The sequence below is a fragment of the Alexandromys fortis genome, unplaced genomic scaffold (assembly GCF_014885135.2).
Source record: "Alexandromys fortis isolate MF-2015 unplaced genomic scaffold, M_Fortis_MF-2015_v1.1 scaffold_0, whole genome shotgun sequence".
Classification (NCBI taxonomy): Eukaryota; Metazoa; Chordata; class Mammalia; order Rodentia; family Cricetidae; genus Alexandromys; species Alexandromys fortis.
In genome coordinates, this window is record NW_026067949.1 from 23,020,926 (window position 1) to 23,042,746 (window position 21,821).

At 44.1% G+C, this 21,821-nt stretch overlaps 1 protein-coding gene across 8 annotated transcripts in view; it reads right to left on the reverse strand.

Annotated features, from left to right (window-relative positions):
* Positions 1–21,821, reverse strand: part of Rbm47 (RNA binding motif protein 47) — a 136,847-nt gene that overhangs the window by 20,242 nt on the left and 94,784 nt on the right. For 7 of the 8 annotated variants that reach the window (XM_050149880.1, XM_050149879.1, XM_050149882.1 and 4 more), the window contains one exon: positions 9,172–9,298. The gene's annotated coding sequence lies outside the window, so the exon portion shown is untranslated. Of the gene's footprint in view, positions 1–9,171; positions 9,299–17,026; positions 17,158–21,821 lie in introns of those variants that run through there. The other variant, XM_050149881.1, reaches the window with a different exon arrangement.

Below are 21,821 nucleotides of genomic sequence, written 5' to 3' on the forward strand. Positions count from 1 at the left end.
TTTTTTTGGTTTTTCGAGACAGGGTTTCTCTGTGGCTTTGGAGCCTGTCCTGGAACTAGCTCTTGTAGACCAGGCTGGCCTAGAACTCAGAGATCCACCTGCCTCTGCCTCACGAGTGCTGGGTAGAAGATTGGTTCTTGCACAATGGTTTTGCTCAGGATTTGGTCAATGCTTTCAGGGAGTACTCTCTGCCAAGTACCCTGGAGACGGGAGTAGCATTTATAGGAGAGAGGAGATCTAGAACTGCAGAATGAATGGCAGAAGATGAACCAAAGGTCTGTCTGTCTTGCCAGCCACAGTCACCGTCTTCCTGTCAGACAAGGTACAACCACCATCATTTTCCCTCGGTCTTTCTCCCTTAACTGTCAACTTCAAGAGGGCAGAACTTTGCCTGTCTCTGATCCTCAAAGTTTGGCACTTAAAAGACAATACATATTTGTTAAAGGAACGGGCTGTAATTTCCATCTTAGCAAGCTAGCCACTATCGATACCTGTTTGTGTACAAAGCTCTGTACTAGGACCAGCGCAAGGGTGAGGTGGAAGCTCATACAGGCTCATGGGGACTCAGTACTAGGAGGTCACACGTATCCACCGAGCAAACTTTATTGCATTGGCAGCTAAGGCTGGCTTAATAATGTAGAGAACCAACGGTGGTCCACAGTCAAACCCCAGGAATGATCCAGCTACGACACGCAGGAGGAACTAGAATTCTCCATACCTCTGGCTGATTCCAGATGCTTTCCTTATCCTCTTAGCCTTAGAACTAACTATGTCATCACATATAATATCACTATTAATGTATTTGTAAGGACTTTATAGAATTCATTAAGGCCATTTATGACCAAATCATTTAGCCCCGTGAGAAGCCCGAGGGGACCATGCTTCCTTCCGTACACCTAGCACGTCTGGAAAAGTGGCTGTAGAATAAATAGCCTTAGTTTACATGCAGAGGACAGGACAATGCGAGAGAATGGACGGCTTACAGAGAATCCTCCTTGCAAGAGAGGAGGTGGACTGGAAATAATCTCTTGGAGAACTATCTTAACAGCAGCCCGACCCAGCGCTCTGGTCAGTGAGCTTACAGCTCTTGAATTCACGAGTATGCGACATCTAGAGAAGTTCTTGTGACGTTGCTGTGAGCAGAAGTTTAACATGTGTGCTCTGGGAAAGCGACAGGGCTGTGAACGATGGCATTAGCACTGCCTATGGCCACTTTGGTGCAACAGAGGTAGAGTTAAATCGTGGCAGCAGAGACTGTAAGGCTTGCAACCCAAAAGGCTTGACTGCCTCGTCCTGCAAAAATCTACCAAATGCTAGAAACCCCGATTCCCTGAGTTTGAGACCAATCCCCCACATTCTCCCCCCCCATTCCCCGGTGCAACAACATTGCCGTACGATGTCATTAACTTCTCCAGAGTCTGGGCTCCTCATTACTCCAGCCTACAAAGTGAGCAGTGCCAACGGTGATCGACACCTCAAAGGGTGATGAAGGAGACACCATGTGCCAAGTTACCTACGCCCAAACCAGGTCTGATTTTCGCAGGACGGAAGACTGGAGCTGAGACAGGAGGATTGAACCTAAGGACACGTGAGGCATAGAGCTGGTGGTAAAACCCACGCTCACTCTACCAGGCTGTTTTCTCTATGCTTCTTCCTCACGTATGGTGTTAGTTCCGGCCAGTGTAATAAAGTCACGACCAGTGGGGAACAGGCCTAGATCAACACACATGACGGAGGATAAAGCCACCGCTCCGCGACAGTAGTTGGGAAATTACCCCTCACAACCGTAGCCCTACTTTGCCTTCCAGCCCTCAGAGCTCTGCACAGTGTATCTTAGCACTGTCTATAGTAGCTACATATCCAAACTCTATTCTAAAATTAACAACCCATGGAGTTAATTTTTTTTCTTTTAAATTGTAGCCAGGTTGGACCTGAATTCATTATGTAACTGTGTGGCATCTCCAGCTCCGACTGTCTGGACCCCGCCCTCAGGGTGCCAAGCAACGGGACCCTCCCCTGGAGTCGCCTCAGTCCAGACTCTGCCCCTGAAAAAGCCCACCATCAGCGGCTCACTCCTGGTGGGCATTAAAAAAGCTCCCATTTCATGAGTTCCCCTGGTGATCATCTCAACTTCCCCGGGGGCCACGCAGAAACGCTTTGCACAGAATAAACCTGGATTTATTAATCCGGTTTGATTGGCTTATTACATCAGCAGCAGCGGATTTCCAACAACCAGGGATTCAATTTAACAGTAACCAAGGGTGGTCTTGACCTCCCGATCTGCTTTCTTCTGCTTCCTGAGTACTGGGACACAGATGCCACCGACCGTCTGACTTAAATGGAACCCATACAACCTAACTTCCATAATGGGGTACGGGCTGCACACCTAGTAGTGTGAGGTGGCTGTACACCTAGACCCTGAGTTATATGCCTTCCCAACCTTGTCCATCCTTGGGAAACAAACACCTTCTCAAAGTCACTCAGTACTCCCCCAACCCAGGTGGCAGTTTCACCATAAAATGCTAATAATAATATTAACTAAAGAAATTATGAAATATACGGGTCATCATAAGCTTAGCGAAAAGTCATAAATAGATCTGGATTAATTTGAAAAAAAAAAAAAGTTTTTACGTGGCGTTGGGGTTCTTAAACACGGCAGGCAAACACCTTACCACGGAGAGACACAACTAAACTGGGGATTATAATTTAGTATAGATGCTTAATTTTTCGCAGTAATGTCAATTTATATTTAAGATAAAACCAGACAGTCTGAAAGCAATAGACTTGGATGTCTTTTTAAAAAATTAAAAACTGCACCATCCTGAGTAAGGAAAAGTCACACAACAAATGTGCTGTTGAAAAGAACTCTTGTATGAGTCTTGCAATGAAATAATAAAAATAAATGTTTTGAAAATACTATAAAAAAATTAAAAACTGGTGTATAAAACGTATTTAAAAGGAAGACCACACACAAAAGAAAAAAATGAATATTTTTATGTTTTTAAAATTAATCTTTCAAGAGATGTGGGAAAAGCACTTCCCCAAATATAAAGTGAAATTGCTCTGAGGGTGTGTGTCAATGGCACTCTGTCCCCCCCACTCTGAACTACATTACCCATAGCTACACAGTGAAAACATGGAATACTGTTACAGTTCTATGTCTATGAGCACATGCTCCCTGGAGCATGTCCTAGTATGACCTTGACCTTGTGATGGTCTATGTGAAATAGTAGTTTATAAGAATCTCACGGGTCTCTTGGTAAGAAGCAAGGCCAACTGAAAGGAAAGCTCTGGAGGGGATCGACACCGTCAGACATTAGCCCAGTGCTGGGTGTGTCCTGGCTGTTTAGATAACATTAGTCACTCCCGTTCCAACTGTGAAATAAGGCCTGCTCCCATTGGAGCAGAGGTGACATAGACCCTGCTTTTAAGGTGGATGCCCTAGCATTTCAGTGACTTTAAGGCAAGAGTCCCAGTGAAAGAATTTCCGAGAACTCCCCACAAGGAGGTGAATAAACCAAAGATTATTTTTTTGTGTAAATGAAGCTTTTTTTTTAATTGCAGCAGATGGAGACGCGTGCAGAGATCTATCACTGGCCAAAATACAGAGAACAAGTGATGGTGGGGCTAGACCCAGGATGCCACGACACAGTCCTTACATGTCATGCTCAGAGAACTGCAGTCGGGAAAGAAAGATACTGAGCGCCACAGGGCAAGGATGCTTGCCGCTGGACAGCACCTTCTCGGCACACCAGGGAAGCTGCACTCGTGAAATCTCAACCATATGGCTGCCTAAGCAAGGCCTACGTGATGAAAACACCAGTTGACCTGCCAGCGTGGGTGGGGGACGTTTCACGAGGCCCTGCCCCAGAAGAGGAGCTCTAGGCAATCAATGGCTCAATTAGGTTTTTTCAGGGACACAATAACCCCATTAGCTTACCCAATCCCAAGTGGTCAGACCTAAAACACATGTACACTGAACAACAATACATGGACTCAATAGGTCTCATATATATGTATGTAATAAGGATAAATAAAGAAGAGGAGGTCATAAATTTGAGAGGAAGTAGGAAAGGTCATGGAAGGAGTTTGAGGCGAGGAGGGATGGGTAGAGATAATGTAATCACAGTAGGTATACGTGAAATTCTAAAAAAAAATGTGTTTAAGCTGAGTGTGAGGTATTTTTGAAGTTAAAAAGATTCCATTGAGCTGGAGACATGGTTCAGTAGTTAAGGGAAGTTGTTGCTCTTATAGAGGACCCAGGTTCAACTCCCCAGTACCCACAACTCTGTAACTACAGTTCCAAAAGTTTTGGTGCCTTCTTCTGACCTCCATGGGTCCTAGGCATGCATATGTACACATAAATACATCCAGGTAAAACACTCCCAAATATTAAATAATAAAATAAATGCATTCAAAGCATTAAAACACTGTTGAGAGACGGCGCAGAGAATAAGAGCACTTGCTGCTCTTACAGAGGACCCAGGTTTGCTTCCCAGCACCCACGTGGTGTCTCAAAGCCATTCACATTGCCAGTTCTAGGAGACCCAACAACTCATGACCTCCACGGGCACCAGACACACACGCTGCCCATACATACATGCAGGCAAAACATTCACGCACAGAAAATAAATCTAAAAACATCCATTTTCAAACGCCATCACTGTATCATAGGACACCACAACTAGAGTCTCTGTAGAAAGGAAAACGGGGAAATAAATGTTCTCGTGAAAGACAAACAGCTGGAATGTTCCGGAATGGAGTCTGAGCAACCTTTCCTTGGAATATTGCTGCTGCTGCTAGGGAGTTCTCTAGCACGTAGTGGGGGACCTCGCTGACAGTAGCTCACAGGTTGACCTGATAGCAACCGTATAATGCAGAAGCTCACAAATGCCCCTGTATATGAGACCACAAAACCCCTGACCATCCGCTTACGTCACTCACACAGCCCTCTTTCCATACAGGGGCGAACACACGGGGCCACGCTGAGGGAAGTGGGCGGGACGACCACTTTCTCATGCGTCCCATCGCCGGCCATCCATCCTCATTCGCCCTTGCTTCCCTTTTCTCGTTCATGCGTCCCTGTGTGGTGTCCCCCCCCCCCCATCTTAGGCTCCCATTTGCTATCTCTGATTTCCAACTGTAATGACCTTGGTTAATCAGTATCCAGAGGAACAAGTGGGAATCGAGCTATGTGGCTGTCTGAGGGCTACTTGCTTTTAGTGCTTGTTGAAACAGTTTCCTCCTGTATGGTCATACATGGTTCATGATCAGTAAAGGGAGGAGAGCTTGGCTATGAGAACCTGAAATGTCCGCTAGTTTATCTACAAATCAGTTCTGAAGGTCAAATGAGCATGCTATTTGGAGCAAACAACTTGCTTTGCTTACTTCTGAGGCTACGAAAGTCACAGGCAGGAGGAAGGGAAGAGAGGGGCAGGGAGAAGCATTTCCCAGTCTATACAACTTACGTAGGCGTAAAAGTTGAGACAACTGCCTGTATCAACAGTTCTAGAAAGTAAAGCAATAAGGAAGACCACCACGAAATATCCACTTAGTAGATGGGTGGAAGGAAGCAGAAAACACGGTTCACTGCGTGGTAAGAAATGAGTGGTTTGTCAGGGCTCTAGAAACAGGTGTTGGGGTTGATTGTGGCATGACTCATGAGTTCTCTGCTTTCACTGTGCGCGACTGGAGTTAATATTTCAGCCAAAAGCCTACCACACAGATAAAAAAAAAAAAAACCCTGATTTGAGCTAATCATTTATTCTCAAGCTCACATGGACATGTTGGGTGCTCTGAGTCACATGTGAACAGACTTTCAAGGGACAAGCACTATGCTAGTCTTACAAGTTAATTTTAGAAAACACAGGCTATCTTACGCTATCCAGGGTCAGAAAAGGCAATTTGCTCACTGATTTCTTCTTTTTCCAAATCCCCATTTTATGGCAAAGTGAGAATGAGAACCCACAATGGCCAAAACAGTTTATCCTTTGTAAATCAATCCCAGTGAAAACCAGAAGAGGGGTGGGCCTGGTAAACCCTGTCCCGAAGAAAACCTTAACAGATTTAACACTAACTGATTTGGAATTTGGACACGGACTCCCGTGCCAAGTGTCCCGATGTTGAAAGTCTAACTGAATCTTGCTCTAACAGAGGAGCCTGAAACTGTGGGTTGCATAAATGCAGCTCTGCTGTTATCTCAAGCCCCACAGAGCGCAGGCAGCTCACTGCGGACCTTTGATACTAGGAGGGGCAGTGTACGCAGCCACGAGTTTCTTCCTCCTCAAAATTCTGCCCAGGAAGATGCCAGGTGGACTTCACATTTTATACTGTATATATATATATGCCAGGTGGACTTCACATTTTATACTGGAAGCACACATAGGTTCTGTCCACAGGAAAATGGGACCAGGGAAACTTCTGGAAACACAGCTTGCCCACAGTTTTGTTGGTAGACTAGTTTATAGTTTCTCTGATGCGGCCTGAAGAACAGTTGATTTCTGTGCAAATGGTGTGGCCATCCGCCGGCAGCTCTCTGCCCCCAGCCACATCGAGTATGTCCTCTCTCGTTCCTTCTGCTGTGAAATGTATATCCTCATGCCACACACACACAGCCGCGCACAAAACATGCTTCGCATACTACCAGCTTCTGCCGTGATTTTCCTGGGAATTTCATCAAACAAAAACGCTGCTAGTTATGTGTGTGAGCTGTTTCCCCAACTCTCATCGAGCTGGGGGGTGAGGAGCCTACTAGAGAAGTAACGCAGACGAATGTTGAGTGTGAACGTCTAAGCCATAGGAGGAACTTACTTCTGGCCGGCAAGTGCCAAAACCCAAGATTTGGCGGGATTAAAAAGTACTTATTTACAAAGAATCCTGGCCCTAATTTTACACTATATGCAAAAACTAACTTAACAGAGGCCAAAGGTCTAAATCTAAGGCACCAAACTGAAAAAGAAAATGGAAGGAGAGGTCCATGGACTTGACATAGAACCATAGGTAGCAAAAGAAGAAAAAGATAAACTTCATCAAAGTTTAAAAAAATTGAGCCAGGCATAGTGATGTGTTGGGAGACTCCTGTAATCCCAGCATGGGAGGCTAAGGTAGGAGGATCAGGTGTCAAGGCCAGCCTGGGCTACAAGATACTGTCTCCACATAAATAAATAAAATAAAAGCATTAAAACTTTAGCTGTGCTGTGGTAGCTTCTGAGTTCGAGGCCAGTTTGGCCAACAGTTTGAGTTCCAGGACAGCCAGGGCTACACAGAGAAACGTGTCTTGAAAAAAAACAAAACAAAACAAAAAAACTCCAACCAATAAATAAATAAAGAAAGGAAGGAAGTAAATAACCACCAAAAAAAAAAAAACCCAAAAACAAAACAAAATAAAAACCCAACAGAAACAAAAAAACAATCAAAAAACTGTGTAAAACTCGACTGGGCTGTAACTCCGTGTCAGAGCACCTGCCTGGCATGCAAAGGCCCTCGGTTCCATCCCCAGTACTGATTGCAAAAGAAAAAAAAAAAACATCAAATCTTGTTAATCAAGTAACACCATAAACAGAAACAAAAGGCGCCCCATGGTGCAGGAGAAAAATACGTGCAATCATCTTCTGGTAAAGGACTAGTGCCCAGAATCCACAAAGAACCACAAACTCAGCCAAAGCCAGCAGGCAATGGACGGGGGACTTGAACACACATTTCTTCAGATACAACAGATGCATGAAAAGACTGAGCATCATTAATCGTTAGGGATGAGAGAATCAAAGCCATCTGACACACCATATTATACTCATTATAACGGCAGTCATCAAACAAGCCCTCACACTATAGCCAGTTAAGAGGACAAACTGGACCTCTTCGTACAATGTTGGTGACAATGTAAAATCATGGTGGAAAATACATTGGTGATTCAGGAAAAACAAGACCTATAAATTCAAAACCTTCGAATCCACCAATCCCATTGCTAGATGTCAATCCCAAATAAAGGCAGGACTGAGAGATGTTCGTGGGAGCCCCATTTACAGCAGCCCCAAACCAGAAGCAACCCAGATGCCTGCTGATGAACAAAAGACGAACAAAAACTTGGTCTGTGTCTTACAACAGAATAACAGTCCGTCTTACAACGAAATGAACATTCGATGAACCTTGAAGACATGCTTTGTGAAGTAAGCTGGTACAAATGAAAGAACAAAATGTCATGAACTGGAAAGTCAGATGTGACAGTTATTTCTGCTTTATATAACAGGCAAGAAAGCCACTTTTTTGTTGTTTGTTTTTTTGAGACAGGGTTTCTCTGTGTTACAGTCCTAGCTGTCCCTGAACTAGCTCTTGTAGACCAGGTTGGGCCTGAACTCATAGAGATTCGCCTACCTCTGTCTCCCGAGTGCTGGGATTAAAGGAGTGTGCCACCACCACCCAGCGCAAGAAGGCCAATTTACAGAGGGTATGAGGATGACTCCAAAATCACAAATACTGTTACACTGAATCTTCTGTCTGCCTTGTACAGAGAGCCTTCCTAGTGTACCAAGCATTGAACGATGTCAAAAAACTAATGGCTGCGGGCTGTGGTGGCGCCTACCAGTAACCCCAGTACTTGCCTGGTAGAGGCAGGAGGATCAAGGGTTCAAAGTTATCTTGAACAACAAGAGACTGTCTCAAAAACATACAAAGAAGCAAAGCAAGAAGAAAAAGAAAGAAAGGGGGGAGGGGAAGGGGGGGAGAGAGGGAGGGAGGGAAGGAAGGAAGGAAGGAAGGAAGGAAGGAAGGAAGGAAGGAAAAGGGAGGGAAGGAAGGAAAAGGGAGGGAGGGAAGGAAGGAAGAAAGGAAGGAAGAGGGAGGGAGGGAGGGAGGGAGGGAGGAAGGAAGGAAGAAAATGTCAATGCCCTCTGAGAAGTCAGAAGCAGACAGTAAGCAACCTGAATGACCCTCTGTCTCTTCCAACAGGCAGGCAAGAGAAGATATGTCCTCTCAAGCCACAAAGATGTGACGCGTACAAAGAATTAAGGATCTGTAGCGCAGCCTCAGAGTGACCCACCGTCACGTGTAACGCACACTAATTCACCGTGTAAACACACATCAGGCCTACGGTGACTAACAGCAGATGTCCCATTTGACAGGAAGGGAAACTGTGTTCTTACTTAAGAAGGAAAGGATTCCAGAAAGTGCACTTACTAAATGTCACCAATTCAACCGCTCCTGGTTCTTTCTACGGAAGGCAGAACAGGGGAATGCAGGCCGATTCAAGCAGCTTGCTTGGGGTTTCTCTATTCAGTTCTTGAAGAGTCCTTTGAGACAAGTCCTAAAGGGTTGAAGGAAAAAAGATGTTAGAAAATGTTTTGTTTTGCTCTATTTCAATGTCGGTTTCACATGTGCCTGGAAATCAAGGAGGTTTTCTTCAGAAAATAAACGGTCACTGCTCCAGTTACTCAAGAAACCATTACTCTAATGTTCTCCAGAAACCAAGAAATATAACTCGTTATCTGACCCTGGAAGAAGTGGGGAATTGCGACAGGAGCATTACCAACTTCTGTCACGTGGTGTGTTTTGACCTTTGGAGTAGCGACGACATAGAGACATGCATACTGCTAAGAAGAGTATAGATGCAGCCCGAGACTCAAAAGAGACACGCCTCCTGATAGACACATACCTAGCTGGTGCCTTGCCCCTGCTCTGTGGCACAATGCTGCCCCCATTAACAAACCATCACCCCTGCCCGGCTGCATCCCACAGCGGGTCCGCACAACCAGGGAAATGAGGCGCTCGTGATCCACCTCCAATGAGAGTGATGCTTCCTCTGTCCTGAAGTCAGCCAAGACTTTCGAGGATGTTTCCTTTCAAGGCGAGGGTTGTGAGAAATGAGAAGTACTAGTTCTGGTTTTAGGTTAATCGTGGAAGCCACAGTACAAAACTATTCAAGTGAAGGGAACATAAAGTTCCAGTTAAACCGTTCAAAACACACAGATATATCAGATAAAAGCATCACAGTATATCTTTCCTGTACTCCATACCTGAAGATACACCCTACACAGCCTTTACAACTACCGACAGACCCGCTTAAGATCCAAACGGCTTATGGCCACATTTCTAAATGCAGGATGGCGCTACAACTGTAACACCAGCTGGAAGCTAAGTGAGACTTTTAACTCCATTATGAGCGTATCCTGGTGTATGTGTGTTCTGAGACAGACTGAGGCATGGTATCTATCCCAGAATGGCCCTGAAATGTGCAATCCTCCTGCCTCTGCATCTAAAGCACAGGGATTGCAGGTACAAGCCACCACTGCCTTGGACCCGCCATTGTCTTCACCTCCATGCGAAGCCCTTCACTTGTGTGCAGTGCAAGATACAGCTGAACTGCTAGGTTTAAAGAGCTGGTTTTGCCACTGTTGTGTGTTTTGGGTTGCAATATGTATTCTTCCACCAAAAATTTAGCTAAATAAAGAGACAAAACCTAGAAAACAAGAGCCAGGGGATTCATGGGGGACATTGGAGGACCTTTAGAGCTCTGCAGAGCAGTTTGGAATCTTCTGGATTGACTGGCCACTAGAGTCAGTTAAAACGCAAAATTGTTTAGCCATATCTCTATTGGAATGGCTGGTCTTCTGTAGGAGCCATGGCTTTATGAGAACACAAGCGACAACCTCAGCCGGACCCCAAGCCAAATCTGCACCAACAAGGGTTTTCTCAAAGAGGGAAAGGCCACACTGAAATTGGAGGATAGCTGATGTTTAACATGTAACCTCTCGATGCACAGTCTACCCAGCCCTGAAAAAAATGGCCCCGGGTGTTGCATGGTGGATAACAACCAATTCAACATCCCAGTTTGATAAAACCTTGGAAATTAAGGTGCAAATTATAAGCCCTGTCTTAAACTAGCTGCAGTGTCAAGACAACAGAATAAAATGTGGACTCCAACGCCAAGCTCTCCTGAGATCTTTCACGGGAAATATTTATGAAGACCAGATATTCTGCACAGAACTTTGAGGGTTCCCACTTCCATAATAGTAAAAGGTCCCCCTCAGCAAGGCAATATCTCAGAAGTGGACACATAAACTCTGAAATCTGAAAGCAAACTATTAATGTATACTGAAATTTGGGGTTCATAGTTTTATGCTGTGCTGTAGGGAAAGAAAGCTCACTGAGGGGCGGTCATAGCTGTTTAAGTCAGAAAACCCCTTAAAGTATAACATGTAGGCTCAATTGTATACTTCCAGAAAGTTCAGGCTTTCTACAATGAATCTAAATAGAATTTATTTCATAAAACTTCAGTATTTGCTATTCTGATTGCTCACAAAGATCTTCAAATAAAACCCACAAGCTTGGCTTTATACATGCATTCATCTTCCTTCCTTCCTTCCTTCCTTCCTTCCTTCCTTCCTTCCTTCCTTCCTTCCTTCCTTCCTTCCTTCCTTCCTTCCTCTCTTTCTGGAATGAGAATCAGAGCTGCTTGGGGATCCCAGCAAATGAGGTGGGGTCTTCGGCTGATGCCAGATGTCATCATTTCTGCTGTCTACCCTGACTTCATTTCAGCTCATATCTTTCTGTATTTGGTCAGAGTACACATAGCTTGTTGGTTTTGGTGGTAGTGGTTAGTTGGATTTTGTTTTTGAGACAGGTAATTACCATATGGCCAGGCTTGGAATTCATAATAAACCTTCTGCCTTATACTCATGAATGTGAAAAAATATAGATATAAAATATAATTATAGATATGAACCACTGTGCCTAGATGACACCCTGGGTTTCTTTAAGTATTGTTATTATTATTAATTATTGTTACTATTGCTACTATCATCTGTGCGTGTGTGTATATGATGTACATATATGCGGTTCTTTGTAGAGTTCTCTCCTTCCACCTCCATGTAAGGTCTATGAATTGAACTCCAGCAGGCAGGCTTGCAGCAGTCAGCAAGAACAGTTATCTGCTGAGCTACAGCAAAGGCCCACACAGTAAAGCAAAAATGACAACAAACAACAACAACAAAACAAAAGAAAAAACCCAAACAAACAAACGAAAACTTTACAACTGTTCTTTTCCTTTAAAATTAAAACTTCTCTTTAAAAGATTTCATTCTTATTTTTTCATTTTATGAGTTTGTTGCAGTAGATAGGGGCATCATGCTCGTGCAGTACTCAACAAGGCCAGATGAGGGCGTTGGAGCTATGAGAACTCCAATCAGAGATGGTTGTGGGTGGCGACACGGTGCTGGGAACTGACTCCATGTCCTCTACAAAAGCATTAGATGATGAGCCGTCTCTCCAGCCCCCTGTGCATGTGGTCTTTAAAGTCATTTCAAATTCACTTTTTGGAATGAGGCAAGATACACTAATATTCAAACAAACCAATAATCTTACAAACAAACAAACAAACAAAAACTTAAAAAAAAATCTTAGTCTAAAGTCAAGACCTGCGCTGCGCTGCTTCAACCCTCAGTCACAAGCTGAGGCTAAAATTAAGATTCCCACCCCTATTCTCCACCAGCTTCTAGAGACATGTACTTAGGAGGGTGTAAGTGTGAGCAGAGGCCAAGAAACGACTAAGGAGCTCGTGAGCATAGGGGGAGAAATGAGATTTTTTTTTCAGGGAGATGGGGGAGGATAAGAGAACATTGTAGAGAAAGGGGTGGGAGGAACAGAATGGGGAGAGACAGCAGAGCGAAGTGTGTGTGTGTGGTGGGGGGGGTAAGAATAAAGCCAAACCAGGTGTGGATTATGTCATAAAGAAATATGCTACTTTATCTAGTAATTAAAATGAATTAGTAGCAATCACACATGTCTTTCATTTTGTAAGACTGGGGCAGCTTATGTAGCCCAGGTTAGTCTCAAACTCAGGACAAAGCTCAAGACGACCTGGAAGGCCTGATACTCTGGCCATAGCTCGCAGTACTGTGTTTATGGTTGTGTGCTACTGCCGGGCAAGAATACTTTTTATTGGAAACAGATTCCGTCTTAAGATAAATCGCTTGCCCACTCTTGAGGAGGAAGTACATGGATGGATTTAAAGCTACCAGGAGTAGGTGCAGGTCAGCCATCACATTTCTGCCGGCCACTGGGCTTCTTGCACTGCTGGACCTCAGGCATGGTCTCAATGGTCCAGGCCTCCACCTTCTTGGGTGTTTCCCGAACTTGAGTGTCATTACATGAATTAAAGCTCTTACATTTGGAAGCATACTGCAAACGGCCAGCCCCTAGCTTCCGTAGCCTTCTGGACGGCCTTTATCCTGCTCACTGCTGCCCACTATGAATCCAGCTCTCACAGCAGACGGTGGCCTTTAAACCCATACCACTCGGTCCCGTCAGCCTCTTGGTGCTATCTTTAGAATAAAGTCGATATCCTGCTAAGATGTGAAGAGCCTCACTCCTCACCCAGCTTCATGTCATGCCTCAGTTTCCCTTACTCAGTTTCCTGGTGCTTCAGATCCCCTCAGCCCCTCTCTGCCTGGCCAGGCTGAACTTCAACTTCCCTCCTCCAGTGAAGCAGACTGGGGAGGCTCCTGAGACTTGCGCCCACAGTGTTATCTAACACTCTTCCTGACACAGAAGAAATTGCCACATTGAAGGACAAACACGGCGGAATTTTGGCATATGGTTTAAGCTTACAGTAATTGTTAGAACCACGCTCATCTTCAGCTAAGTTAAAACTTTACCAGGGCAGAGTCTGGTCTGACTCACATCCAGATCCAGCAGGTGTTCAATTACCGTGAGATGTCACTGTGACTTTTTTAAATGCTAAGTACTTAACATTGTCACTGGCAGTTAAAAATCGTGTTTTAATCCAAAAGCCACTATATTTGATAATAATAAAGAAACAGAATGAATAAATTCAAGGTAACATTTCACATCTGGCATTTTTTGCAAAATTTGAAATCAGTAAATATAACAATTTTGTGATGCATATCCCCAAGGATAAGATTCAACCTATCCGTATGGCGTTATTTAAGTCTCAAATGTTTCTCACTGCTTGGAAGCACGAAAAGAGCTTGCAAGGGAAACTAGAGGTTTGGATTTAGCAATTAGCTAAGGAAACACAGCCTCCAAAGAGCGGTAGAGCTGGACCAGGCATTTTAAAGCGCCCTTCTGCCTGATAGTTAGAAGAACACCACCTGAGACCTCCCACCTCACCTTATCCAATACGCACGTCTGTGTCTACTCTTCCTGAAATGAAGAAACCCAGGGGAAGGCAAGCTGGGATGGGATGGAGGGTGGGCAAGGCTAAGTCAGCAGCTAGGAGCCAATGCCACAGCAGCTAGGAGCCAATGCCACAGCAGCAGCTCAGTCCTTGAATCCTCATTGTACATCAGGCATTGTGTTAAGCATCCCTTGTGCGACATCATCTTACTTGCTGCTACAATAAGGAAGCAAGAACTATGCTCCTACTCTTTGGGGAGGCAGAGAATCAGCACAGAGAGGCTGACCAAAGACTAGGCAACACTGAGATTCAAACACGGAGGGAACATCAGTGTTTCCCCAAAGGCTCACACGTGAGAGGATTGGGGGGTGGTTAGGAAGAGGTAGGACCTCATGGGGAATCTTGGACCACTGCTTGAGAGTGCCCTGACAGAGATGGTGGGGTCCTAGGCCCTATCTTTATACTTCCTGGTTATGAGGGAAGCAGCTTGGATCCACCGTGCCATGTGTCCTTGTTACAGGCCCAAATCAACAGGGCCCGTCAATCATGAACTCTAACCTCTAAAAGACCAAGGCAAGATAATCCATTTCTCTTTTTGTAAAGGTGGGCCTCACCCTGTAGCCCAGGTTGACCCAAATCTTGGCAATCTTGCCTCAGTTTTCGGAGTGCTGGAATTACACCTCTTGTTCCCTAAATTCTTTTTTTTTTTTTTTTTTTTTTTTTTTTGTTCCCTGAGACAGGGTTTCTCTGTGTAACAGTCCTAGCTGTCCTAGAACTAGCTCTTGTAGACCAGACTGGCCTCGAACTCACAGAAATCTCCCTGCCTCTGCCTCCCAAGTGCTGGGATTAAAGATATGCACCACATCACCTGGCTTTATTCCCTAAATTCTTAAAATGCCATCACACTTTGGAAATACGTTGAGAAAAAAAGATCCCATGAAATAATTAAGTGGTCGGTGTCCACAACTTCCCTTTTTACTTCTTGGCTAATAGTCCCTAATCAGACATCTCTTACTTGTTAATGTTTTACAAAAGGACCCATTTTTTGAAGACCGAGAAAATGAACATGTTACATTTACAGCACAGAAATAGAAATTAAACAGACTAGTGGATCTCTACGTACAGCTCGTAGGTGGTGAGAGTGTCACCTCCCACCTCCTTCATCTTTGCACGTTGACATCTGACCCTTTTTATAACGTGCACCTTGTACCAGAGAAACCTAAGGCACCAGCTAGTTACTTATTAAACGTGGGGGCCAAAGGCTGACTCGTACAGATTACACTGTTAACTGCCCAGCCCGGCCCGTGTGCAGGACTGGAAGCGAGCAATCCATAGCTGTGAAATTCTGTCGTATTGGCAGAATTCAGCTCCAAACTGCAGCAATCTGTGTCTGACCTCTGATCTGAGAGGTTCATCTGAACCTTCGGACCTCAGCTTGTGGTTGAGAAACAGCGAGAGGATGGTTACCAAGTATTCGCAAAGCCAGGTAAATAGTTAACATTGTAACTGTTGCTGGCCCTGCCCCCAGGCCTGATCCCTGAAAGATCGGTGAGAACACAGCCTAGTCACCGAAGGCACCGTGGAGAGGAGCTTCAAAAAAACACGGCATTTCGAGCGAACCTTGTAAAAAGTAGGATATTTTATAATGAAAACCTCTTTAAATAAATACATTGAACCAAGAAAAGGGGAATCTGGGGCCAGAAAGAAGGCTCCTTTCGTAGAGCACTTGCTTCACAACCCTGACATCTGGTCTCCAGAGCCCAAGTAGAGGCAGGAGAGAACCAACGCCATTGAAGCTGTCCTCTGATGTACACAGGGCACCATGGCATGAACACACACACACACACACACACACACACACACACACACACACACCTTTAATATCCAGTGATAAACACACTAGTATTCTCTTTACAAATTATTAGACAAAATAACACATACTAAATGCTTTGTAATGTAATGTTCTTACTGAACGGCACAATGCCTCGGCCTATTTTAGATGAATGCACTATCAGGTTACGAAATACAAACCCATTTTGAGCCACTTTCCGGACAAAGTAGTCGTGGAAAACCAGTTACAAATATTACAGACAAGTTTACCTTTGACACTGACAATATAGTAGCCATGAATAAGGCTGACACTAAGGGCTGATGAGTGGACTTGCGGGCACTCTGTGCCCCTCCTGACTGATCGCAGTGAAGCGCTTCTTCCCATGACGGTGGAGAAGGGCTCATTACGACCAGAAAGATGTCCTTCTTGATGGTTAGCTTTCACTTTAAGTGCTATCCAAATTACTTCATTTTTAGGTAGAAAGGTGAAAAAGAATTCTGCCTTTCTAGTTGTGATTAATATTAGAAAGGACCACATAAAGTATAGAAAAAATTAAAGTAAAAAAAGCATAGCATCTACAGTTAAATAATTTCATTTCTTAAACTTAACTGACAGTTTGAAAAAAGTGACTCCAACAAGAGGAAATATCACTGGTACAGTTTTATATATTATCCTAATGCTAACTCCTAATTTATGTTTAGTTATCGTATTTTCTTCCCTAAAGACTGAGACAAATTATTGCTTGTACTATATGGTTTAAATTGCCAACTATAAATATATATTTGTGAAGACCTAGATTTTTATCAAGTATATGAAGTTAAAAAAAAAAAAAGCTGTAAAACTAAAGAATGTTTTTCAAATCCCACCCATAACTAGAAAGCTGGAGTCTTACCAACAGTAAGGCAAATGAGGTGGTGTTTAAGATTCTTAAGAACTTAAGGTGTATATACCACCGTTAATTAAAACAAAGCCCAAACAGATTGTTTGGTAAACCTAATAATAAATCGCCTTACGTGACCACAACCACCTTCTTCATACCTCAGTGAAAATAAATAAGGTTTCCCTACCTTTCCAGTCTTGAAATCTGGATGCACAGGCTCATTGTAGCCACAGCCAGGCTTCAGTAACCTTTGTCCCTAACTCCAGGAGCAACGTGACTCTGCTCTACCTGGTTCCTGGTTCTTCACTGGCCAATGGGTTTGGGCTTTGGGAGTCATTTGCTAAGGACACTTGGAGTGAGTTTGAAGGCGGGGCTCAGAAGGCGGGGAGGGGTCACAGCTGTCAAGTGGAAATGCTTAATAACCATATGAAAATTAGTGCGAAACCTACTCTGACCAAGAGGAAATTGGGGAAAGTCCCAGGCGACAGAAGCACTGGCATTTCATAGAAAATAAATTTAATTGAAAGATTTCACCCAAGCTCCAATCACGACTAAAAGGAAATCAATGATTTTCTTTCCAGTCACCCTTTGGAGAATCGTGTGTGTGCCTGTGCCCTTGCTCCACTTCATATAAATAAGAGACAGTAATTCCTACCTCACACGGGGCGCTGTGGGGATTAAATAAATAAATACGTTTAAGTGAGCAGACACTGTCTCTGGGACACTGGACGGACAAGGTAACACACAGTTCGAATCCCAGAACTTGGGAGGCTGACGTAAGAGGCTCAACATTCAAGGCCAGTCCGCTTTATCAAGCAAGGCTGCCTCAAAGTCTTTAGAGAAAGGAGAGGCTTCTGGGAAATGCTGTATTTTTAGCAAACATTGTTTTCCCTCCACCCCACCTTTATCTTATCTCAGGTAGATAACCTGGGTTACTGGGCATTTTATCTCAGCCAATCATTACCAAAAATCATATTTATAAACGTGATAGAAAAAGAAGCAAAAATCCCACGTGAACTAAACCCTCATTTTATTTTGTTATTAATTTGAAGCTGAAATAGAGTGACCACTGAGACAAGTAGCAGGGACACAGAGAAACAGAGGCTGTTAAAATGTGCCCCTCCGTCTAGAGGGGCCAAGAGAGGGAACTGCAAAAATCCCAACTCCCTCTGCCAGTGGAGTTAGGACGTCAGAGGAGGAGGGAGAGGAGAAACTGAGGGCTCCTGGCACCCATGTGACACCCAGCATCTCCAAAGGTGGATGAGGATGAGCTCCAATAAAGAAATGAAAACCCGTCTCTCTTCCTAATGCAGCCTTTGGGCACAGAGCAGTGGCCCTGTACATGAGCGCCTCACGCTCAGGGCCCTGGGTTGAGTCCCCAGATGTGAGCAGGGAAGCTGGGTTCGGGGAGGCTCCCTCAGCAAGGCCAGCACAGGGGAGGTGGTGGCGGGGTCAGGAGTCAAGGCCAGCTGGAGGTCAGGAGGTCACATCCTAAAATACCAGTCTAAGTTGTGACTGTAGGTTTTCCCTTAGAGGTTACTGTGTCTTTGTCCAGTTCACTGAATTTATGACAGTTTTGAAGTGGACAGTGTCAGAGATCAAAAGTCCAGGGGGACAAGTCTGTGTTCAGTTTATTCTTCTATCCCTATTTTATAGAAGGAAATTTTATTGCTCCTATATAAAGTGATCAATACTGAGAAAGATTAGTGACTTAATAAAAGGTCAAAATCCTCATGCTCGGGTGAGGACACGGGAGCACAAAGTGGACTCACGGTTTTTTTGTTTGTTTGGTTTTTTCATTTTTGTTTAGCGGGGGAGGTCACAAGGGTGGGGGGCAGGCCTGGGAGGACTGAGAAGTGAGAACGATTGGGGTACATAGTGTGAAATTACCAAATAGTCAATGAAAATATTACGAATAAATAAATAAAAATAGTCAAAATTCAAAACAAATCTAAGATTACAAAATGTCAACTATTATTACATGAAACCAAATTTCTAGGCTAACCAAAATGGAAAACCAAAGGTTCCTTAGTTAGTAAATCAGTATTTTAAAAAAAATATATTTTAAACAAAATTTTTAACAACAAATAGGACTGAGAAATTTGATTTCTTTTTTTCTTAACACTTATTTATTTAGGGTGTCTCGTGTGCCTCAGTGGGCATGCGGAGGCCAGAGGGCAACTCATAGGAGTCAACTATTTCCTTCTACCATGTGGGTCCCAGGATTTAAACTCAGGTTAGCAGGCTTGGCGGCAGGCACGTTTACTCACTGAGACTTAGACTCAGAATTTGCTTTTATGTAAGAGCACCTTGGGGTCAGACAGATGGCTTAGCAGTTAAGGGCACTTGTTGTCCATGTAGAAGACCAGGGCTGAATTTTCAGCATCCATAAGGCTTACAACCCTACCTCCAGCTCCAGAGGATCTGATGCCCCCTTCTGGCTCCTGTGAGCATTGCATGCACATGCTATGAAAGATATACACCGCAAAACACATTTAAACATAAATGAAAATAAATACATCTTTAAAAAATAGTATACCATGTAAGAAAAAGTCCTGTGCTTACAGGTTGTTTGGAACATTAGATTGTATTTCATGTTTGGAGAGGTTTTTAAAAAGTGAGAATGTGCATATTTATGAGTAAGCACATTAAAATAAACATTAACTCTAAAATACAAAACTTTGGGAAATGTTAAGGATGGCAAGTTTGAAGGTAGGGCGGGGCCTGAGTCAACCTGGAGCGCTTTCTCAGCATGTGCAGGGCGCTGGTTTTCAGAAATAAAAGAGCTAGTTAGGCAGTAGGACCAAGTGGTTCTCACAGAATACTTAAAAGCAGCAATTATGAGGCCAATTATAGTCTGCCTTCAACACGAAATAAGCCAAATCCTCGTGCTCTGACTCTGAACAAAGTGGCTTTAATAAACTCAAACAATATAGGGGGGAAAAACACAGAAAAAAGCAGAAGTTAGCTCTCTCATTCTTGTGAGCATTGTTCTCCTGCTCCATGCAGCCCTCCAGGAGAGAAAATGCATTAAAAACATGCAAGGGTCTCTCAGAGGCCATGGTATTGTGAGCCAGTCCGGATCCAAATGGCTTGCAGCAAGCAGTTAGGCCCTGTCTGAAGAAATGGCCCTCAGCCATCATAAAGCACTTTGGCTTTAGAGTCTAAATAGGAGGGAACCATACAAGCGCATGCTGAAGCCCTAGGGTAGATGGACTTGATTGTGGAGAGGAAAGAAACAAAACTGAGCCTAGTCTGGGGAGGGGAGGCAGAGACATGTTATAAAATTACTCGGGTTATTTTTATTTGTTTCTGGCTTTTTAAAATTTATTATGGGGTGAACATGTATGAGTCGTGTGGTGGTGGTGGGGTGTGAGGAGACAAATTTATTGAGCTTATTCTCTCTGTGACATTTACGTGGATCCCGGGACTTGAACTTGGGTCGGCAGGCTTGGTGGCAAGCACTTTAGCCTTTGTTGTTTCTCTGAGACTGGGTTTAATATATCTAAAGCTGTCTCCAGACTGTCTGTGTGGCTGAAGATGACCGTGAACTCCTGATGCCCCTCTCTCTGTCTTCCAAGCACTAGGACATAGTTGTGTGCTCTCTCTCTGTCCTCCAAGAGCTAGGACATAGGTGTGTGCCACCACATCCAGTTGCTGAGGACTGAACACGGGGCTTTCTGTAATTCCCAGCCCTTCAAGGACTGTTTGAAATACAGGGAGTATCTGATTAGGCCAAATCAAACCCTACAAAGATAGAATGATTTTTAAATTTTAATTCATCTATGGGTTAGGTTAAAAGAGGACCAATGTAAAGACCTTGCCAGTAGGTATTTGCTTTTACATATAACGCTAATATACTGTTTCTAGAAAGACATTTGGCAATATTTAATTATTTTCGGTAGGGGAGCATATGTGTGGAGATCAGGGATAACTTGCAGAAGTTGGGTCTCGTCTTCCACCCTGAGGTTCCCAGGGGTCTCAGGACATCAAGCTTGGTGGCCCGAACCTTTAGCCGCTAGGCCACCTACCTCATCAGTCCATTTGGTATTACTTTGATTTCCAAAAACCTTACTGAAGTTACTGTCTATATTAATGCATGACTAAAGTATAAGAGGACGAAATTGTTCATGTGCACGCACGCACACACACACTGGTGTGTGTGTACATACACTCACAGCATTGAAGTGGTACCCTGCGCCAAACATTGGCACTGAAGCCACAAAGCTGTGTTAATAGCACTAGCAGCAGTCAGTCACGAAGCTAATTATAACCCGTAGGAAAGGAGAAGAAATATCCAGAAGTTCCCACGGACCGGAATGAACAAAGGCCCCATAGTATTCTTCTCGAAGTTAAACACTGAACTAAAGCACAGCTCAGCATAGAATGCAGTATATGCTGGGATAAAGCCTTGAGGTATTTCAGCTTCAAATTTAAAAATGGGGGTCAGGAGGTTAGTTCAGTGGCATGGTGCTGGCCTAGCATGAGCAACACCCTGGTTTAGAGCCTCAACACACCAAGGTTAAAAACCGACCGACCTACTAACTAACCAACCAAACAAACAAACAAACAAAAGCACAGAGGTGAGCTTTAGTCCCAAAGACCATTCTCTAAACTATTTCATTGCACTGCGTGGATTTATGAAAACTTAAACCCAAGCCGGGCATGGTAGCTGTTCTAGTTTGCTCTCTGATGCTGTGATAAACACCACAGCCAAAACTAACTTGGGGAGGGAAGGGTTTGTTTGGCTTACACTTCTGCATCACAGTCCATTACTGAGGGAAACGTGAGGGTGGGGTTGGAGGCAAGAACTCAAGTAGAATCTGGAAGCGGGATCTGAAGCAGGGACCACGGAGGGATGCTACTTACTGAGATGCTGTTGTAATAGGAGTGGCGGGGCTGCGTCCCCAGCACCCCGGCTGCCTGCTAGCTTATGCCCCGAAATAACAACACACAAGCTGTATTCTTTTAAACACTGCTTG